Source organism: Dendronephthya gigantea, unplaced genomic scaffold (genome assembly GCF_004324835.1).
Source record: "Dendronephthya gigantea isolate DGI-Jeju-01 unplaced genomic scaffold, DenGig_1.0 000041F, whole genome shotgun sequence".
Lineage (NCBI taxonomy): Eukaryota > Metazoa > Cnidaria > Anthozoa > Malacalcyonacea > Nephtheidae > Dendronephthya > Dendronephthya gigantea.
In genome coordinates this window covers 1,389,028-1,411,607 of record NW_021163051.1, presented here as the reverse complement: position 1 = coordinate 1,411,607, position 22,580 = coordinate 1,389,028, and positions in this window count along the sequence as shown.

Here is a 22,580-nt window from a genome sequence, read left to right as displayed (position 1 = left end):
TTCTTGAAGCCTCTTAATCAAACATAAAAAACCTTTCCTTAACACTGGACTTAAAGCCAGCAAAGAACTACAACTGTTCACTTCATTTCTCTATATTTCAATTGTCGGGTCTTTCTTTTCTTTCCTTAAATTAATCTATCTTACCATATTATTCTCAATCTGTGTCTTATTTGAATTATATTTTGAGATGTCTTATTTATTCGGAATTTGCTTTTTACTTTACTTTTTGAAATTGTCACCTTTTCTTTGTGTCTGTATATATTTGATTATGGAAATGTGAAAATGTTCATTTAGCGAGAATCTGCAAATCTTAACGAGACAGTTGCAAACATGTAGGTTCGTGAATGGTAAACTATACCAATTATTATACAATATATTGCAATGATCGCGGAAATGCTATATTATAAAATATGCTATAATAATAATGCTATATTATAAATTAATATACAATCTTCGTGTACTGGCCTAAATCTAAGCATGCGATTGGTCAAAATCGATCATGTGGTTTCTTGTTGCCTAGCGACAGATCATGGAAATCCTAATTTATTCGCAATAACCCATGAAAATCGTGGTTTATTCGAAATAACCCACGAAAATCGTGGTTTATTGATTTTATTCAAAAATGGCAGCCCGCATGAACGAAGCTGGTTCAACGTCAAGATTTTCCGAAGTGAACGACGAAGAAATTCAGCAAATTATCGATGATTCTATACCGGGTATTACCAAAAAGGAAACAAAATGGAGTGTATCCATCTTTAAAGATAATTGTAAAACACAATAATTGCTTCTTGTTTGCCCTGAACATTTTGACAATTCACATTTACCTTTGTGAAAAACTTATTTATGGCATTTTTTATTTGAAGAATGGCTGCAAGTAAGATATCCTACTGAGTACTTGGAATGTTTAAGCAAAGAGACACTGGCAGAACGACTGACCAAGTTTTATCAAGAACTGAAACAAAGCGACGGGAAAGACTATAGTCGTTCAGCTCATGTCGCTGTGAGAGCAGGAATCAACCGATATTTATCCTCAGAAACAGTAGGAAAGACGTTTTCAATCATAACTGATCCCGTTTTTAAAACAGCAAATAGGTCTTTAAACGCAAAGCTAAAGAAAATTAAGGAGGATGGGTCGTCCAAAGTGAAACATCACTCAAGTATTCAATCCGAAGACATACAAAAATGTTATGATAGTGGTGTTTTTGGGAGCGATTCGCCTATATCATTATTGCAAGTGAACTGGTTCAACATAAACTTATATTTCTGTAGAAGAGGTTGAGAAAACCAAAGGAAATTGACAAAGAACAGTTTTGTTTTCAAAACAGACGCCAATGATTTAGAGTATGTTGAAATGGCCGAGCAAGAGAAAACTAAGAATCATCCTGGCGGTCTTAACGACAAGGCGGACGAAGCGGATCCTAAAATGTTTTCGACTGGTGACAGCCATTGTCCTGTTCAATATTTAAAGAGGTTGATTGATGTACTTAACCCAGGAGAAGAAGCACTTTTTCAGAGGCCAAAGAGAACATTTTCTGCTAGTGAAAAAATCTGATTTGATCGAGCGCCTCTTAGCGTCAACACGTTAGGAAATATGATGAAAGAAATATCAACAGCAGCAAAACTGAGCCAGGTGTACACAAACCATTGTATAAGGGCAACTTCAGTCACTTTACTGGATAGAGCTGGAATTCCTGTCCATCGTATAATGCAAGTTTCCGGCCACAGAAACGAGGGAAGTATTAAGGTGTACTGCGAAAGACAAACGATACAACAACAAAAGGAATGCTTGGAAATTTTGGGCAATCCAGTGGCTTCACTTGGCTCAAAGGACCAACCATTGCAGCAAAACGAATACAACAACAGAAATGAAATAAGTTACAAAAACACCTTTGCCAAGACAACATCCCCCAAATTTGTTGACTTTGGAAGTGCAAGTTTCGAAACTGCAATTTTACGTTTACTTACAATGGCAAGCAGGGACAAAAATAACGACATGCTTCACTAAGCGGGCTTCCCGCGGTGAGTCCCCCATTGGTAAAACTTTGTTTTGTTAATTCTTAGCTTATTTAAAATGTTTTATTGTGTTAAACTATGCTTGTCAGATAATTTGATAATAAATTGTTGAACTGTTTGAATTCCCTTCCTTTTATATTTGTCTTTTCAATCTCAATTTCTCATATAAATATAGTCCTTGCCTTGGATCATCATTGCAGCAATCAGTGAACTCAGATTGTATATTAAAAGTGTTAGAGACTTTATGTTCGTGTTTTGTTTACAAATAAACGCACTTGCTGATCATACAATGAACTCGAAATTTCAATATTGCACTCAGCCTACGGCCTCGTGCAATATTGAAATTTCTCGTTCATTGTATGGCCAGTGCGTGCGTTTATTTGTAAACAAAACACTCTCAACAGTCCCTAACCCTTAAATATACATTAATATATATCATTTATAGAAGAGTAAGATGACAGAAACATTTCAATGCCGAAATTCGAATAGATGTTGTGATGCTGTTATATGTCAATACCATATATGGTCAGTGCTGGGGACCAGTCAATAAAATTCATAGGCTCAAATTGCAATCACACATACGCCGCGCATTTGTCATAAAAAAATGGCACATCTTTTTCAATAAACCAACTTTTGACATGTTCAGAAAGCAAGCTGCCTACCCTGATTTCCAGCAGAAAGCATATCTTGTTGAATTTCACTTAGCAACATCAGTAGTGGCTATTGAAGTTAGTTGTAGTCTAGATTCACTTTCTTGGCTCTCCATAATTTGTGGTACAACAGGTACACCATTCTCATGAGCTGAACCTTCAAACTTTTACCTGTTTCTTTTTCAAGCTTTCTTGATGGCTGAGCATCCTTCTGAATTGATATGTTTTCATCATTGCTGTCTTCCAAATCCAGCATCACTCTTGTGAAATGTGAGATAAAAGAGCGCTCCGCCCTGTTATGCAAAAGTAGTCCGGTTATGCAAAAGTTGTCCCTTGCTGTATCATTTCTTGTTATGCCAATCATGCCATTTGATATCTTGCCTATTTTGTTTTGCCACTCTGTTGCTTGGTCAATTGGAATTTGATTAAATTTTCCATCTCTTTGTTTTACCACAAAATTACCATTCATGAATTCCTCAAACAATTCTTGGTGAAACATTTCCAATCCTTTCATTTCAGCCAGGTAGACATGCCCCCACCAAGCATAATTAGTGTGGTCATATCCTTGTCATCCAGGGTAACAATGCAGCAAATGAGTTAAGATGAAGGGGCCAATAACCATCTTGATTTGCTCTGATAAAGCATAATTTTCTACCATTTTCATATATGTTCGCCAAATAACAAAATTAGGAAAATCAGGAATTCATTATCAAATTCCTCAGTCATCTTTATGATATTTTCTTTATCAGGTACTTCCATGACCTCACTTACTTATCTTTGTATACCATCATTATCATGTGCCCTAGTACTAAATTCCTCTATATTTCCTACCACATTAGTTGATAAAGAAGGGTTTATTCCAGTTTCATTAAGCCATGAGCTAAAAAGATTCCGGTATATTTGCCATAGTGCTTCATAGGTCAATGTATGACCCGCACTGCTCTGTAGTAGGCCTTACCTTTCATCATAGCATCAGTACTCCCCCTTGACTCCAGCCATACATCAACCAAACCAGTGTTCTCCATATTTTGTCCAATAGCTTTGAGGAAATTAAGAAGGATATGAAGGGGTCCCATGACCAAAACCACATCTTGGTATTTGCCTTGATTTGCCTAGACAAGTTCTTTTGCTCTACCATAAAGTGGTTGATCCATAGCAGGGCGTCTATAAGATAGGGCAGCAAAACTCACAGATGGCGTGTTGAAACATGTGTGATGTGCGGACCCCCCATGAAGATTTGAAAAGCTGTTTTCAAAATGGCGGCGGGTTACTTAGAAGACGAAGAACTTAAGATGATTATTAGTTTGGGTATATATATATCAAATTTATTGAACAATGTTCAAACGGAGAAAATGCAAACGGGACACAAGATCCCATGCGAAGCATTCCTCCGATTACATATTTACATATAAAAAAAACAAATAACACACAGAAGAAACATAAGTTATACAGGGTGTCTCAAAAAAAACCGAATCTATCTTTGGCACGTTATTGTGCATAAATTAATGGGTAAACGAGCGTAATTTTTTTATATTACGAAAGACCAGGCTTTTAGCTGTCAAATGACACATTTTTCGTGCCAAATAAAGGAAAAATGAGGGAATACGAGTTCAACGAAAAATATTGGTCAAAATCGCGTTCTTTCACCTCCGCGCGTGATTAATGCATTGAGAAACAAAAGAAGAACCAATTAGTCACAGATGTGTCAGAACTGATTAATTGATGATTAATTTACAATTCAAACTTAAGAACATTAATTAGGCTCCTACACCTTCGACATGACCACCGTCTCTTTCGATGCACAGTTGACATCGTTTTAACATTGCCTGGACAGGTCTTCTGATAATCGGTGTGTTATTTTGCAAAGCGTTAACTTCGTCACGAATGCGGTTCCGCAAATCGTTGAGATCAAGCGGCGGTGTTGTGTAGACCTTGTTCTTCAGGTATCCCCAAAGGAAAAAGTCGCAAGAAGTAAGGTCAGGGGATCGCGGTGGCCATTCCACGTCATGGTAGAGGGCAATGATACGGTGACCAAACAATTCTCTCAAACGATCACGGACGGCAAATTAAACGGTGTGCCGGAGCTCCATCTTGCACCCACCAGAGATTTCGAAATGCTCCTCTCCTTTGCATCTGGAAATTTTGCTGAAGTTGTGGTACCACGTCGTTGTTCAACATTTGCAGATAGTTTAATCCATTTACATTTCCATCAAAGAAGAATGGCCCAAATATCTGGCCGTTGCCACAAAGTCCGATCCGAACTGTCAGTTTTTGTTGACTAGAATTGATTTCAAAGTTAAATGCGGGCGGTTGTCCTGCAGCAGCATACTCCCTAACATTGTGGGTGTTAACTTGGCCGTTCATGGCAAAACCGGCTTCGTCTCCAACAACGAATGATCGCAGGAATTCTTCGTTTCGTCTGCAACGGTCAACCAGCCATCGCGCAAACTGCAAACGCCGAGCATAGTCTCGAGGAAGGAGTTGATGTCGGATGTGCATGCGGTAAGGGTACATGTTCAGATCTAACCTCGTTATGCGGTTGAACGTGGCATGTGGTAGGCCAACACCATTCCGTCTTGCGCTTGTGTCTGTAGGATGATCAGCTAGCCGCTGTCTGACCACCTCAATGTTGGCTTCTGATCTCCCCGTGCACCTTCTGCCAGAATTCCCCTTGTTTCGATTTAATGTTGTGCCATGTTCAGAAAACTTTCTTACATTTGACCAAATTGTTGAGAGTGCAGGCGGTTGCCGCTCAGGAAAACGTTGCCTGAAACTCTCCCGAGTTCTTTGCAACCTTCCTGTTTCATAAAACGTTTTCACAATAAATATTCGTTGTTCTGTTGTAAGTTGAACCATGTTTGCAATAACAAAATTATGCGTATGCAACTGCATATGCAAAGTTAATTGACTAACCTAATTCCCAAGAGACTTACGTTTACAGTCAATTCTCTGAGGTGAAAGAATGCGATTTTGACCAATATTTTTCGTTGAACTCGTATTCGCTCATTTTTTCTTCATTTGGTACGAAAAGTCTGTCATTCGACAGCTAAAAGCCTGGTCTTTCTTAATATAAAAAAATTACGCTCGTTTACCTATTAATTTATGCACAATAACGTGCCAAAGATGGATTCGGTTTTTTTTTGAGACACCCTGTATAGCTACCCGCATCAAAGAATAAGCATATGCCACAAGCTCGAAAATCCAAGTTGTTGATTTGTTGTTTTTTTTGTCGTTTTTTTTTTTCATGGAAAAAAAAATTATCAGAAAGAGATAGTTGTCTAAGATAATTTAAAAACCATAGTAAATAATTTAGAATCAGGCAATAGCATATGTTCTCTTTGCATGTAAATTAAGCTCTATGACATGAACAGGTTCTATGCAATCACCATGTACAGGGCATGTCAACGTCATAATAGGACACTAATGAATGTAAATACGTTCTTGATAGAAACGATCTGAACATTGCCAGGCTACTTAGGTCTGAGGGTTGAGCAGTTCTACAGACCAAGTTCCAGATAGAGATTATATGATTAAAAAACGATGATTGGAATGTACTTGTTTTACATGAGGGTACTTTAAGCATTAAACTAGGTTTTAAACAATTATGAGTACGACTATGGCTCAGGAGTGATACATAGTCAAAAATATTCAAATCGTAATACCCATACATAGCTTTAAAAAAGAATGTTAAGTTTTTTATCTCTCTATTGTAAAATAACGGACGAATATTGAGAGCTAACAAACGTTGTTTGTAGGAGATTTCTCCCATCTTTACTTGTAGGATCCATCAAGTAGCTCGCCTTTGAATTCTTTCTACAGGGTGTATAAAAAAAAGTAGACAATTTTGAAATGTTAAGAAAACTATAAATTTATCAAAATATCTCATAGATTTATGCTAGTATGGGTACTTTACCATCTTCAGGTCATTCTAACACTAAAACAAACAGAAAAATTAACCTCGAAAAATGGAAGAGCGGTTTGTGGAAGCATCATTTTGAATGGCCTGTGCAAACATGAATGAGAAGTTTAAAATCCAATTTGAATTCAAGGGCTGAACGTTTGGGTAATTGTTTACAAAGAATCAAAATTTCAGAAATTTTGATAAAAATTAAGTCAGCCGCGCAACTGCGTAAACGTGGCCTTTTTTCTGTTTAACTCGCAGCTTGAGTAACTTTTTTCATGCACAAATGATTTCATGCATGAGTGATTGCTCGGGTGATTAAACTAACAATGGTGTTGTGAAAAAAGTTACTCAAGCTGCGACTTAAACGGAAAAAAGCCCACGTTTACGCAGTTGCGCAGCTGACTTAATTTTCATCAAAATTTCTGAAATTTCGATTCTTTGTAATTAAATACCCAAACGTTCAGCCCTTGAATTCAAATTGGATTTTAAACCTCTCATTCAAAATGATGCTTCCACAAACCGCTCTTCCATTTTTCGAGGTTAATTTTTCTGTTTGTTTTTAGTGTTAGAATGACCTGAAGATGCCAAAGTACCCATACTAGCACAAATCTATGAGATATTTTGATAAATTTATAGTTTTCTAAACATTTCAAAATTGTCTACTTTTTTTTGATACACCCTGTAGTTTGGCTTTGTTCGTGATTTGCGAGGGTGACCAGACCTCAGTTGCATAACACAGTTGGGATTTTACCAATGATAAATATAATGTTCTACAAGCATTACAATCTGTTGACAACGGGCATGTTCTTTGCAATAGTCCCAGCATTCTATTCACCTTGGACACGACTTGGATGATATGAAGATTCCAAGATAATGTTCTCGTTACAGTGATTCCAAGATCAGCTTTGCTATCTACACGCATCAAATCAGTCGAGCCAAGATGGTATTTTATTATAGTCAGACGTTTTCTGCTAGTTATTGTCAGAACTTTACATTTGGACGTGTTGAAGTCGATATTCGATTGCTTGCTCCAACCGTCAGCATACGACAATGCTTCTTGCAGTTGGTCACAATCTTGGGGTGATGTTTTTGCTCTGTAAACCTTTGTGTCGTCTGTGTAGATGATGAGCCCAGATGATGTTGATGGAGGAATAGCGTCAGGGAAATCATTGATAAACAAAAGGAACAACATAGGACCCAGGATAATACCCTGAGGGACACCAAAGGTAACATGAGACCAATCTGAAGCTACACCATCGATGACAACTCGCTGGGTTTGTCCATGTAAGTAATCAGTAAACCATTTATACATGTTGCCTAATATGCCGTATGATTTGATTTTCTTCAATAAAATGGCGTGATCCACAGAATCAAAGGCTTTAGCAAAGTCAAGAGATAGAACATCTGACTGAACGTTATGGTCTAGTAATTGTCCAATATGATGTAGGGTCGCTAGAAGTTGGGTGACACACGAGCGTCCGTGAAGAAATCCGTGTTGGGCTTTGTTAATCATAACCTTAATATGTTCTTGGAAACGATAGCAAACACATCGCTCCAAGACTTCGCTGATAATGGGAAGCAAGGATATAGGTCGATAGTTAGTGGCAGGTTCCTTCTTACTTTTCTTGTGGACAGGTGTTAAATTTGCAGATATCCATTCAGTGGGTAAAGTTCCAGATTGCACTGATCTGGATCACACTGATCTGGCAACAGATGACACAAATTTGTCATTTCCAGTTGGAAATACTGTTAATTTCAACGTAAAGGAGTTAAATGCTGTTCTTGAAAGGGTTTCTTCGAGCTGTATCAAGCCTGAAGCTGAGCTAGCTAAAACAATTCTAGCAAATACCCGCGAAAATAATTGTATCACGCCTTTGTGCTGTCTTGTATCTTTGCTTGCTGATGCATGTAATGAATGCAATGATCGGGTTAGAAATGTAAAAAGTAGTAGTATCTGTGCTATTAAATTGGAGAGAGAATTTTTAACGCTCAGACATTCTAAAACCTCAAAGTTATTTGTTCAGTGGAATAAACTCTTGGCTGTTTGTCAAATCGAAAGCTCAACTGATGTGGGAGTTATAGTATATCAACATGTCCTTAAGCATTTCTGGAGCTTTGTGGCATTAAAAAATAGTTCGTGTTCGGAATCTGAGATTGTCACTATGTTTGACGATGGACCAAAAGACGAAGCAGAATATGGGGCGATCCGCCACCATGCTGGCTGCGTGGTGAAAAAAGCACGCAACGAAATTCTTTCTGCATCAACGGACTTCTCAATAAAGAAATCGAAGAATGACAGTACTAACAAAAGAAAAGTGTCGAAGCAATGTTTACTTTCAATCTTGGGTAAGATGGGGACTGATCAACGTCAAGATTCAGAACAATTTTTGTTTATAGTAAACAACACTGTACTGGATTTTTTTGTTTTTTTGCACAAAATGGTAAAGGATTTTTTTCAGCGTAGAATAGATAGCTGCACTGTTGTTGAGTGTTTGAAGTACCTATCAAAAAATAAAGATTTTTGTGCAAAATGGATGAATGTGGTTGGTTGTTCATTGGGTGATAACGAAAAAGCTGCAAGTATCATCCTGCTGCAAAGGGTCACAACTATGTTTATGAAGTCCAAGCAACAGATTATTAGAGAACAACTTCATCTAAAAAAAGTAAAAGCTTAAGACAAACATTATCTGGCGGCAAATAATAAGTTGGTGTTAAACCCTTACTTTATTGGTGGAGATCAGAACAAATTGTTGGTCTATCTGTAAATACCTGTACTCACTTTAGTGCTGAGTTAATGGCCTGTTACTTTAAAGTTCTGATGTGATGTCAAAGGAGGAAAAATTGTAAACCCAATAGTAAGTTGATTTTTAATAAAAACATACAGTATAGATGTAGGACCTGTTCATATGATCTCGATCACTGGCTGAGACATCTCACTTACTAACTTCTATAAAAGTTTGCATTTGATGGAGTAACTACTCTATCATTAAGTGTTTTTGATCCCACTGTGGTCATTTTATTTCTGTGCTCTTCCAAACGTTGGCACTTTTGTTTCCAGAATTTCATTTCTTTAATAGAATTTCTTGCATGATCCAGGAGGTCCTCATGTGATAAATAATGTAACCGTTCTTTTTTTGAGTTCTTTGTCTGATCCTTATTTTTGCTCGACAGCATTGTCCTTAGGTTGTTATTTGTATTTTTGCAAGCTTCACAAATGTTAGGTGGTCTGATCACATTACTATCCAACAGAAACAGTATAGATCCACATTCCGATTTTTACCCTCAAAATGTATCTGCCATGTCCCAACAGCTGTTATCTGGATTTCCCTTTCAGCATAGCCCGGGCACAAACCAAACTTATAGAAATGTAGTGTTTTGCTGCAAACATTGAAATGTTTCATCCACTGACCAGTTAGCATAGGTATAATGTCTAAGTCAAAATCTTTGTTGACACTGGTAATGTCACATTTCTTGTCCTTGCAATCACTATTATCAGAAAGCATTTCCTGTGATGTGCAGTGGATGGTCAGTTGTTGCATAATGATATTGACTGTTACATCATCAAGTTCAGAACCATGAAATGCTTGTTCAAGGAATTGCTTTTTAAATTCTGTGAAAGAATTTACGTTAGCTAGATGATAATTCCACCTGCATACTCCATTTGTTTTTCCCAAACCCTTGAGTTGATTTGTTCGGACCCTGAGGATAGGGGGAGTTTGGTGGATCCGGGGGATGAAGAGGGGTAGTGGTGGATTGTTTGGACTGTTGCAAATGGCTGCCGGTTTAATGAGGTGTTGTGTATTCGAAATATACAAGTAATATGATTACGAGTTCCGTTTGGAAAACGTTCGGAGCGATATTTCAACTCATGTGTGTGTTTTCGTTTCAAGGCGGATTGTGGAATTGTATCAAGGTTGTGATTGAAAAGAGTGAACATGTGTTATATTTACAACAATGCTCGGTGAGCGAATCAAATGAATTATTTACATGATATTGCTGTGTGATGGTGGTTGAATAATGAATATTACAGCTATTTGTACAACTGTATGTTTATGGCCGACATCGTATTGTTTGATTGTCTGCCATCCATGCCATTAATGAATGTATTTTTTGTACATATTTTTTTGTACGTATTTCTTGTACATATTGTTTGCTTACGTGATCTTAAATATTTATTTGTGACAAGGTTGTGTTGTCTGAGGGGTCCAGATTTGTCAACGTGGCTGCAGGTGGTTTGTAGCTTGGTGAATGACTCCAAAGTGGTCTCCATGGGTGTGCTCTTTCGATTTGTTGGTTGTCGCTTGATGGAGTTGGTTCTGTGAGTTGTGTCTGGGTGGTGGAGATTTTGATCTTTGGTCAAATGTAATTTGGGATGGCCCATTGGTTTAATTGATGGGGTGAGGTAATGTGTGGTATTATCCGGGGTTAGGTGGTGTGTTGTGGTATTGTGACTTAATGGTTAGATGTGTTTGGTGCGCACAAAATATTCTTTTAGGTTTTTGTGTCTTTGGTAAGCCACAACGGGATGATTTGGCCATATTTGTGATAGAGTGGGGTCATTTTAAATGTATTGCCAGTGTTGTAGGAGAATGTGGCGTAGTGGTTTTAGGTCTGGGTTGTATGGTATGACAAATGGGAGTGTGCGTGTGTGGTTGGTGGAAGTGGTTTTTGAGAGTAGTTGTGATTGAGTGAATGTGGCAGCCTTGTTAATGTGTGGTAGGATATCCTTGTCATGGTAACCCCTTCCTATGAGGGCTACTCTTAGATTCTGAGCTTTCTGATGAAACTCTTCATCTTTAGTGATAATCCTCCTGTATCTTAACATTTGGCTGTAGATGAGGCCCTTTTTGCAGGAGTTTGGGTGGTGTGAATTGTTATGTAGGAGAGGCATGCGATTGGTTGGTTTGATGTATAGGGTGGTTTCGAGGGTGTTTTGAGAAGTTATGTATACTGTTGTGTCAAGGAAGTTGACACTTTTTGTGGAGTGTGTTACCTCGAATTTGATGGTTGGGTGAAATGTATTTAGATGTGTGGTGAATGTTTTGAATGCATCCTCCCCGTGTGTCCAAAGTAGAAATATGTCATCAATGTATCTTTTCCACAGGAGAGGATGTTGGTGGTTTGGTGAAGATGAAAGTAAGGAGTCCTCCAATGCACCCATGAAGATGTTTGCAAATGACGGTGCCATTTTGGTGCCCATAGCCATACCATGTTTTTGGAGGTAAAGTTTGTTTTTGAAGGTGAAGTAATTTTCCTTGAGTATGTATTCAAGGAACTGATGTATGACTTTGCGGACTTTGCCACATGCGCCCATGTTTGGAATCTAATGCTTCGAGAGTAGCATTTATTCCTTCATTGTGTGGGATGTTTGTGTATAAGGATTTGACATCAATGGTGGCTATGATCGTGTTTGGTGGTAATGGTATTTCAATGCTGAAAATGATTTGTAGGAAATGATTTGTGTCTTTTATGTAGGATGGCAGAGAGGTGCAGAATGGTTGTAAATGTGTGTCAATGAATGAGGATAGCTTGTCTGTTGGTGAATCACATCCGGATATGATTGGTCTGCCTGAATTTCCAGGTTTGTGTATTTTTGGTAGTAGGTAGAAGATAGGTATGCAGGGGGGGGTGTGGGTTGGTAAACAGGTATGTCATGGTTTTGTAGTCAATGTCTCCATGTTTAAAGAGATCTTTGACATACTGTGTGATTTTTATATTTTTGATATTGGAGTGGCCTGTATGTGTTGGTAATATTTTTTGTCATTGAGTTGAGAGAGGGCTTCTTTTTAATAGTCGAGACTAGACCATATAACGATAGCTCCCCCTTTGTCTGTTGGTTTGATGACATATTTTTGATTGTGAATGTTATGTGAAGCGAGGAAGTTTTTTTCTTCCTCAGTGAGGTTTGTGATGTGTTCTGTTGATGTTCCATGTTTGAAGGTGAGGTTGATGGATTCTGCTACTGAGCAGATGTATGAGATGAGGTTAGGGTTATCTGGGAGTGGTGGTTGCCAAGTGCTGGTAGTTTTGAGGGGATTTGGTTGTTTGTTGGGGGAATTTCGAAAATGGTAATGTATGTACATGGAACGTCTGAATTGTTTAAAAGCATTGGTGATTGTTTTAGACTGGTATTGTCTGGCGTGGGTATGAATTTCAAGCCCTTTGTGAGCAAGGATTTGAGTGGTGGTGTGAGTGTCTGGTTTGTCAGGTTGACTATGAGATTGTTGTTGTTGTGATTTGGTCACGATAATGTTTTTTATCGTGGTTTTTGTGGGTGGCTTTCCGTCGAGTGGTGTCATGAAAGAATGCTTTTATGGCTTTTCTTTCATGAACATGTTGTATATGGTGGGGAACTGTGTCTGTTTCCCCACCAGGCGTTTGCGGATGGTTGCTGTTAATGTCTCGTTGGACATTGGTATGGGTGTTTGTGTTGGTTTGATGGGTGGAGGTGTCGGTTTAGGATGGGGATGTGGCCGTTTCCGAAAACCCGAGGGGGTTGGTGGTGTTGTTTGGTGGGCGTGTGGTGTTATTTGGTGAGTGGGTGGTGTGGATTTAGTGCGTTTGTATGGTGGTTGAAGGGTGGATTTGTGGCGGCTTTTTTTTTTTTTTTTTTTGTTTATGTTTTTGATTGGAGGTGCTGGCAATGTCAAAGATGGTGGTAGAGACGTCTTTTGTGTATGTGTTTTGGACAGATTTGGAGAGTGTGGCTATGCGTTCTCCAATTTTTTCCAATTGTTGAGTGTGGTGCTGGTGTAGTATGGAGGTGAGTTGTGTTTGGCAGTTTTGGATGTGGTTGTCCAGGGTTGTAACTTGATAGTTAAACCAGTGGGTGTTGTGTGGTGATTTATGTGTTTATTGAGGATGGTTTGTTGGCGTTGATGGTATGAGTGGGTTTTGTGGAGTTCAACCAGTTGATTGAAGGTGGTGGATGATGTGTGGCTGAAATTGGTGGGAATTGATGAAGTGGATGGTTGATGTGGGGCCAGGATGGTGGGGCTATGGGTGTTGGGAGAGGAGGTGTTTATTGAGGTTAGGAGAGGCATGTTAGGGGATGTGGGTGGGTGGGTGTTGGCTGTGGGAGGGTTGGTTGAGGTTGGAGTCCCTGGAGATGTGGTTGGTGTTTGGATATGGTGGTTTGGGTTATATTGAACATTGGGTAGTTGGGTCCTGGTTGTGCCAGGTTCCTTTGGGGAGACTGGTGAACCTTGGGTGGTTGTCTGGGTATTGGGGTGGGTTGGGGAACTGAGGAATTTATCCATCTCATGGTCAGATAAGGCGAGCAGGGTAGCCAATTCCCCCCCGACATTACTGAGACATGTGGCACTTGCATCTGAAGGCATGGAACAAGAAGGAGTGGAAAAGGAAGAAGTGGAACAGGATGTAGTAGTCTGCAAGTTTCTGGCAGGTTGAGGTGGTGTATCAAAATTAGCTTGCCTCTTGCTCATCTCATTTGGTGGTGAAAGGGTTATTTTGGAACAGTTTGACATGGTTCTAAGAGAAAAAGAATAAAAGTTACTGTTACTCTTACGAGGTAACATATGTGAAACTTATAAAATATAATTAAGATAATATTCACAGTTACACGTTTTTCTATTTGAAGATTATTTAACAAAAAATTATTATTTTATATAAATAAACAAAGAGAACACAATCACATAACATCACATCACATTACATTACATTAGTTAACATAATTGATTATCACATACATGACATAAAAAAATGAAGAATTCTACGTACATGATGACACTGTATGTATGCATTTTGTCAAAAAAGTTTATCTCAGGTTAAGTTTATGTTAACACATTTTGTATACTACAGATATGATACCATAGTTCATTTGGATTAATTGATAAGTTGTTCGTTATTCCTCTTTCACAAAGCTACAATTATTGCATTCCAGTAAGAAAATATCTTAAATAATAACATGTTTAAATGTTTGAGGATTAACTTTTTTCTTTAAGGAATGTTTTGGAAGTAGAACACTGTGAATATTACATCAATACATGACGTTATTTGAAAGTGCCAGATCCATGAGATTGAATGTTAAATTGGTTCATGCATCCACTGGTAGCACACAACCGACAGCTAACAATAAACCATACACGTTTCTTCACTATAACTGTTTTTTTACTTAATGTCTCATCACTTGCCTCAATGAATCATTTTCAAAAAATGAGTGCACATAACAGTATTGCAGGTTCATTGTGTTTTCATTATTGATTGCAATGCAATTGTTTGAAGCCATTAAATTCCAATGAATTTGGCAGAAATCAGAGTCCAGTGGCAGTAATGTCATTGTGTTTGCTGATCAGTTAATTCCTTTGTATATTTATCCAGAAAGAGGGAATCTACAAAACAAAAGAGCGTAACTGTAGGAATACAATACAATTAGTCTAAAATATGTCTTAAAAGGGGGCGAGTACAAAAACAGAATAAAAAACTTACCAAATGAACGTGCTGATGATAATATTTTCACACATACAGTGACAATAAATATAATAACATAGAAAAACATACAATAAACATTAAAGAATAAAGATAATAATTTATACAGAACAAAGGTTATGGGCTCTACATCACAATACCATGTCTAATTTCAAACATATAATACGGTTTTGTCAAGTTAAAATTCATTGCTGTTGGTAGTCTGTGCTAAACGATCTGGGCGGTTTTCTTCCTCTAGCCTGTATTGTAAATTAGCTGATGATTTCAAGCTTGTTAATTACTCATATGTCATGGGTTCAAGGATGCAAGATGAAAGAGACTTCACTCTGCTTATGGCCATGTATGAAACTCCAACAGTTCTTTCTGTTTTGCCAATATCTATCCAAGCCTTTGGAAGAGTTAATCCTTGGCTCTTGTGTATTGTTAGAGCCCAGGCAAGTCTTAGAGGCAACTGTTGCCGTTCAAGAAAACCTGTTTCTGACTGTGATGAGACTGTGATTGGACAAATTGGAATGCCAGATGGTTTGTCCACATTAAAAAAAGGACCTCTATAGTTTTCTCAAACTCAATAATGATTGCAATAGGTAGGTCAGGTGGTTGATGGTTGTTCTGATACACAATATCAACAACTGTTCTAGTAGCTCCATTACACAGGCCAACATTTGACCACAAATTCATGGTTAACATAACCCTAGCACCTTTTGCTAGAAATACAACACGTTCTAACCCAGACATATGATCTGAGGTCATCTTTTTGGCAAATGCAGAGGAATTGCAAGCATAAATATGAGCTATTGGATGCTCAAGTTTTGTTAGTCGTTCATTATTGTAATTTGCAACTTGTTCATTACTTATAGAAGAGTCTAGTAGCATCTTCAAAGTCACATAAATTAGTGATATTTAATGGTTGATGTGTCAGAAGTAATTTCCAGTCATGAACTGTTGGTTCCCCTTTGTGAAGTCGTAACAATAAATCTCTGAACAGTATTGTTCAGATGTCATACCTTGCACACATTGATTTACAGTGAGCTTAACAACTTTGTAAAACATATGATATGCTTGGAAACCTTGTCCACCAACAGCATTTGATGGTTTAGCATGGTAAAGAGGCTTATCTGCCACTGGTGGCAATTGACCTGGATTGCCAGTTAAAATTAATGATTTCCCACCAAATACTTTCTCATTATGACCAGTTGCTTGTTTGCAACACTTATCTAACTAACCAAAAGTAACTTGGCCAAGCATGGAGTATTCATCAATAATGATGTAGTCAATGTTATTAACACTCTCTTGTAACCTACACAAGCTTTGTCCTGTTAGGTCTTTGTTACCTCGAGACTCTACAGGTAACTTTAACAGAGAGTGCACAGTTACACCTTTAACGTTATAGGCTGCTTTACCTGTGGTAGCAGTAATAGCACATTTACTTTGCGGAAGATTTTTTATAGCATTAAATAAGATAACTTTTACCCGTCCCAGCAACACCATTTATAATGAGACATAATGGCTCTTTGTCAGAAGATGTATCATCAAAATGAGATTCAATAATGTCAAAAGCAAGTTTTTGCATTTCACTAAAACTGTTTATGTCAACAACATCATATTGCTCATCAATAGTATAATCTTCTTTGTTAGTTTTTATCCATGTTGGCATTTCATGGATTTGTTGTTCTGTATAATTGCCTCTATCAAGTTGCCAGTTGCTGATGACGCTGATGGTGTTTGTTCAGAGGTATCAAAAGGAGTGAGAAGGGACAATATCATCCACTCTTCTTAAGTTACCTCCTGTTCTTCAGAAGGTTCATCTTCTGATTCTTGACTTTGGATGACAGCTTGTAATTTGTCAAACCAGTCTGGGACATTGGATTGTCCACAAGGTGTCTGCAAGAATTCTTGCTAAGAATTGATTAGAACCTCGTCAGTTGGTTGTTTTGGGTTCTCCAGGGTTTATATCTTAAAATATGATACTTACAATATAGTCCAAAATTTGAACCTTTGGGATTAGGAGAATAAGTTGGAAATATTCTTGGTGTAAAATTCTCTGGCAATTTTGGTCAGTTCATTGTTAACAACTGTATAGGTTGTGGCAAATTGAACAAATTGAGCTGTCATATTGCTCGCGATTAGCATACACATCAAGAAGTGAGTAATCAGTGCATGACTCACCTTCTTCAAGGTGAGTGTGACGTACTTTACATGAACCATTTAAACTAACAGGTATCACATTAAATGATGAGCTATGAAGCTTTAAAGACAACAAATGATGCATTGTCTCCTGAGCAGCATAATCTCGTTCACCAAGAGATCTCATAACTATCTTCTTAATAGCTCTGCGAGGGTCAGTATTACTGTCAACATTTTGCATAATAGAGTTAAATGCTTGTTTTAATAAAGGTGACCTTGGTTCACCTTTGGCTGCATATTTTGTGAGATATTCAACACAGGAAAAGTGATCTATAACAACCTGAATATCACAGTTAGCTCTCCATCCCATGAGTTGAAGTTGTTGGTGATTATTTAACCTAGCATCATTTCGTTTAGTCACTATCTTAGTTCTATAGTGTTAACTATCACCCGAAGTGTGGATTTTTTCAAATTCTAATTTTGTCTGTGGACAATTATCAAATGGGAAATGAAATCTACATTTCAATTCAGTCTCATTTGAATTTTTTCTAGACAGCTACAACGAGTGTGTTGTTGAACCATATTTAATAGATCTACATAATCTGATGGTTTTTGATGTTTAGGAATGTCCAAATGACTTCTTTGACATGGATGAACCTCAGGTCTTATCCACATGTCCTCATCTGGTGGATTAGGATTCACGGTTGATAGTAACCAGTCAACATACTAACATACTGTTTCAGCTGCTTTCTGACCAGCTTCTATATCTTGATCTAGTTCATTTGTGTCAGAACAATCATCCTTAAATTTTTTAGCTAAGTAACCTTTAAAAGCAGTTTGAGTAAGTTGACACAAACCTGGATCATTATTTAATTTAGCAGTACCATGACAATGAATACTACCTCTGCCTTGGTATTCATACCTAAACCAGTGCCATTTTGCACCAAGTGTTTCATAAAGCCAATGTTTTACAAAGGTTTCTAATCTCTGGGTAAAAAACCACTCCACAAGATGTGGATTATTTATGACATTTTGTCGTCTAACCTGACTGGTAGAATTACCAGTTTGACAATCAGTACCAGCATTAAATAGAGCATGTAACTCAGGCCAATGCATGTCTGCAAAAGAAAAAGTGAAAAACAATGTTGGTGCTCCAACATTAATTATTATAGCTTTGAGTTCGTCTCTTACTCCATTCCAATAAGAATTAGTACCAGCAATATTGCCAACATATCTAGATACTTTAGACATAAACACGTTAGCATTGTTATTCAAGCCATTTCTCGCAGTTCATCGCATTCATGGTAAAATGTGCTTCATTTTACCATGGTTAGAATTACTGGTTAGAATTACCTAACTCACTGCCAGTATCAGCTTTAAATAAAGCATGTAACTCAGGCCAATGCATCTCTGCAGAGGAAAAAGTAAAAAATAATGTTGGTGCTCCAACAGTAGTTATTATAGCTTTGAGTTCGTCTTTTACTTTATTCCAGTAACCATTAGTGCCAGCAATGTTGCCGACATATCTGGACACTTTAGACATAAATGCATTAGCAGTGTTACTGGCAGCCATTTCTCGCATTTCATCAATGGTGAGATGTGCTTCACCTGGGTTTTGTTGTAGAAATCCTCCACTTTACTGTAAGATTCGTTTTCTTTGAATCATATTAAAAGCCCAGTAAGAGAATCTGGGATGGTTAGCAAAACGGTAGACCCATTTCCCATCAATATTTTCAGCAAATTTTAAAAGATGCTTTATTCGCTCCTGAAGAAGAACATCTCGTAGAAGTCTTTGATTAGTAGGATCACCTTTCCCATAATGTTGGAAAAGCCATTGTGGCTAGATGTGATACCTGATACTCATTTAATGGCTCATTTTCAACTGAGGGCCATTGCACTGGGTCTTTTTTCAGAAAGCTGATTTCTAACTGCTTCAATTTCCTGTTGCTGCTGTTCTCCAACAGGTAAAAAACTACTATCAGTGGAATCATTATAAACAAAATCCTCGGATGGGTTATCAGTAGGAGGGCCCACATCAGGAGAGCAATTTTCATCAGAAACTATGTCACCATCAGTCTCAACAGTCATAAGATCTGGTGGTACACCATTTTCAGGTAATAAATTCAATGTATCTTCATCAATTAACATTTCCGAATAGTGTGGATTGTTATTTATGAGCCAAACTAATGCCTCATGAACTGTTTTCTCTACCTTTAAGCTCAATCACAGCCAAGTCTTTGGGGATCTTGGCAAGGATGTCACAAGTTCTGTAACATTTTGTCGCAAGTTAATACAATGCCCTGAATAACCTTGTTGACAACCAGATTTAACATACACTCTCATGATTGGCAAAGCACGAGCAATTAACATTTCCTCAACCTGAGTTAAATTTTGTATTTCATCTGGAACATAAGAAGGTATCATCAAGTTTTCACAAGAACATTTTTTAGGAGATTTTTTATCTCTAAAGCATCGTGAACACACATTTAGATTTTATTGGCTATGCCTCAAGCCAAACTGTACACTGAGCAACAGTGTATTGCATTGACTTATGAAACTTGTTTATATTAGCTTTTGCCCAACATTGCTCCTCAATTCTACCATTATTGCTGATATCAAACAAATTTAAGCAATCCTCTTGATTTATTCTGTGTTGCGGCTTTGCCCGCTTTTGTTTTCTGGATAATCTGTCTTTGTCAAGTCTTATTTGTCTCACCCTGTAAGTTTCTTCTGACCGCCATATGTTATGAAAAAAATTTTGTTTTCATTTTGTGCCTCAATCGGCTCCACCACAATGGGTGGGTCAATATTACTTTGTGCCTCAACAGGCTCCACCACAATGGGCAGATGATTAATATTTTGTGCCTCAACGGGCTTAACAACAATGGGTGGGTCATCAATATTTTGTGCCTTAAGGGGTTTCACCACAATGGGCAGATGATTAATATTTTGTGCCTCAACGGGCTCCACCACAATGGGTGGGTCAACAATATTTTGTGCCTCAATGTTTGCCACGTCACAGGTGATGTAGTTTTTTCCTGTACATGGCCAGGCAATATGGTGTGATTTGATTGACATAAATTGTACGAAAAGTCATTTGGCATATTCATGCAATATGAAACATTCACAAAAATCGGTAAATTTTCCACAGACAAAAAATCTTCATCCGATTCTAACATTATAAAGCCACTATTCAGTGCTTTTAGGTACATTTTGTCTCCTTGTAATAAGACATTATTAAATGTAATTTTTTACCACAACAATAAGTGAAAATTTTGGGCTGTAAAAAGCGCCAATAAACTTGCACATTGCTTGCCTCTAGAATGATTACTAAAAAGTGAATCGCCTTGATGGATATCAGCAGAAAGAAATAAAGCCATACTTACCTGTATATTTTCAGGAATTTTTTCGTACAATGTCTTTGTGGTTTGCATTTGGACTCAAGCATGTCGAATTTGCATACGCAATAAAAATTATTTGAAGTCAAACCCCCCCCTTAAATCTCCCAACATACTTGGAGCTTGATATATGCCCCCGGAATTATGACAAACATCTTTCTGGACAGACACAAATCCAAATTTTGACAATATATAAATCGGCGCAAAAGCCTGGGTCAACTGAGCTCTGGAGAAACCTCAGAATGTCAAGAATAGTGTGCTGCCTCGCTGATGCTGAGCAGCAACTATAAATATTATATTAAAGTGAATAAAATAACTGAATAATGTAAGGAAAACTAACTTATAAACAAATAAATTGTAAGTAAGACTGTAAAGCAGTTAAAGTTTCAGTTTATAGTAATAAAACTTGGTTTTCCTTGACTCTTCTTCTTTTCCACTTGATAATCTTGTCAGTTTATGCTTGAATAACTTTGTTGTTAATCAAAGAGGCTATGACCCGGTTGTCCGGGGAACAGCATTATTTGTTGACAGTTCTGATTGGTTGAGAGATTTTTCATCAACCAATCAATGCTCATCTTGAAATAAACAAGCTCAGAGGAAAGCCTGATAGAAGCTCGGAAAATAGAATTGCCTGCAAACACATAGACTTGCTACAAGTCGACTCTTTAAACCCACACGCGAGCTTGAGCGACCTAGCGTAGTGAGGTCGCGAAAGTGAGGGAAGGGAACGCGCGGAAGAGTCGACTTGTCAAACTTGCTTCGCGCCATTTTTGGCGACCCAAAATCAGGTCGCTGAATTAATTACTATAATTATCATTTCGACTATTCAGCGTGAATAAAAATGTCCATCAAGGTGTCGATATTGGTGTCCGATTTCACTTGATTAGAAAATACTTTGATATGGCTTCCATTATCGAAGCGATTGACAAAGCAAAGAAGTCTGTTGGTTACTCGGAACTGAAAGAGTATCAGCAGAACGCTGTTCAGGCATATCTTTCAAACAGAGATGTCTTCGTTTCGGCGCCCACAGGAGCTGGGAAAAGCCTTGCATTTGAGTTAGCACGGATAGCACCATACGCTTTCGAGCACTTATTAGGAAATTGATTGAACACATTGTCATAGTAATATGACCGTCAAAATCAGCCTTGGCGGAACATGTGTGTCAAACTAACCATAACATTGCGTGGAACGATTCAAAAGTCATTACCACTAATGATCATTATGGACAAAGGTGTTATGCCCTAAATAGGGATGAAGGAAGCTATTTGCCAAAAGAGTATTTACATCTGATTGATAGATGACATCATTTTGAGAGTGTATAAGGAACTGAGTTTCAACATCAGATCACCCCTGATGAAGACACTAGACCGGAGTGTCAAAACGTTGGGTCGTGAAAGTTAACCTCTGTGTGGTGATTACTTTCATTATTTTATTAAAACCAGAGATCTAAGGGTAAGGTTTGGTGAACACTGTAGGTTGGTTAACAAACCCAATAACACCAAGCCCAATAACACCAAGCCTGTTGCCAGACACTTTACCTCTGGTAATCATTGTGTGAAAGACATGAAAATGAGAGCCCTCTGCACCATTTCCAGTACTAACGATAGGCGTAAATGACAAGAAATGGGACTCTCCATCCCTCTGGCATAAATGAAAGACTATGTTTCATTTAAGCCACTTCACCTACAGTACCTGTCGCGAGTAAGGGTACGTCCACTCGCGAGTACTCGCTACGCACGAGTACTCGCGAGTCGAAACGAGTACTCGTTCTGACTTGCTACTCGCGCGCACTCGAATTTCATCTCGCTCGCAAGCACTCGCTACTTGCGAGTGTTTGCGAGTCAAAAAAGTCGCGGTGTCCGGTGAATAATTTGTACAAACGTGAAAACAGGTAGTTTGGCGAAAACATAAAAGGAGAAAAGGTGAGAACAAAATCTCTATAATATAAAAAGTTTGCTGCGAGGAAGTCGGGAAAGCAGCGTACGGATATATACTGTATGCGTGTATAGAGGATAACTAACATGTCACATTGTCATCAAGCAA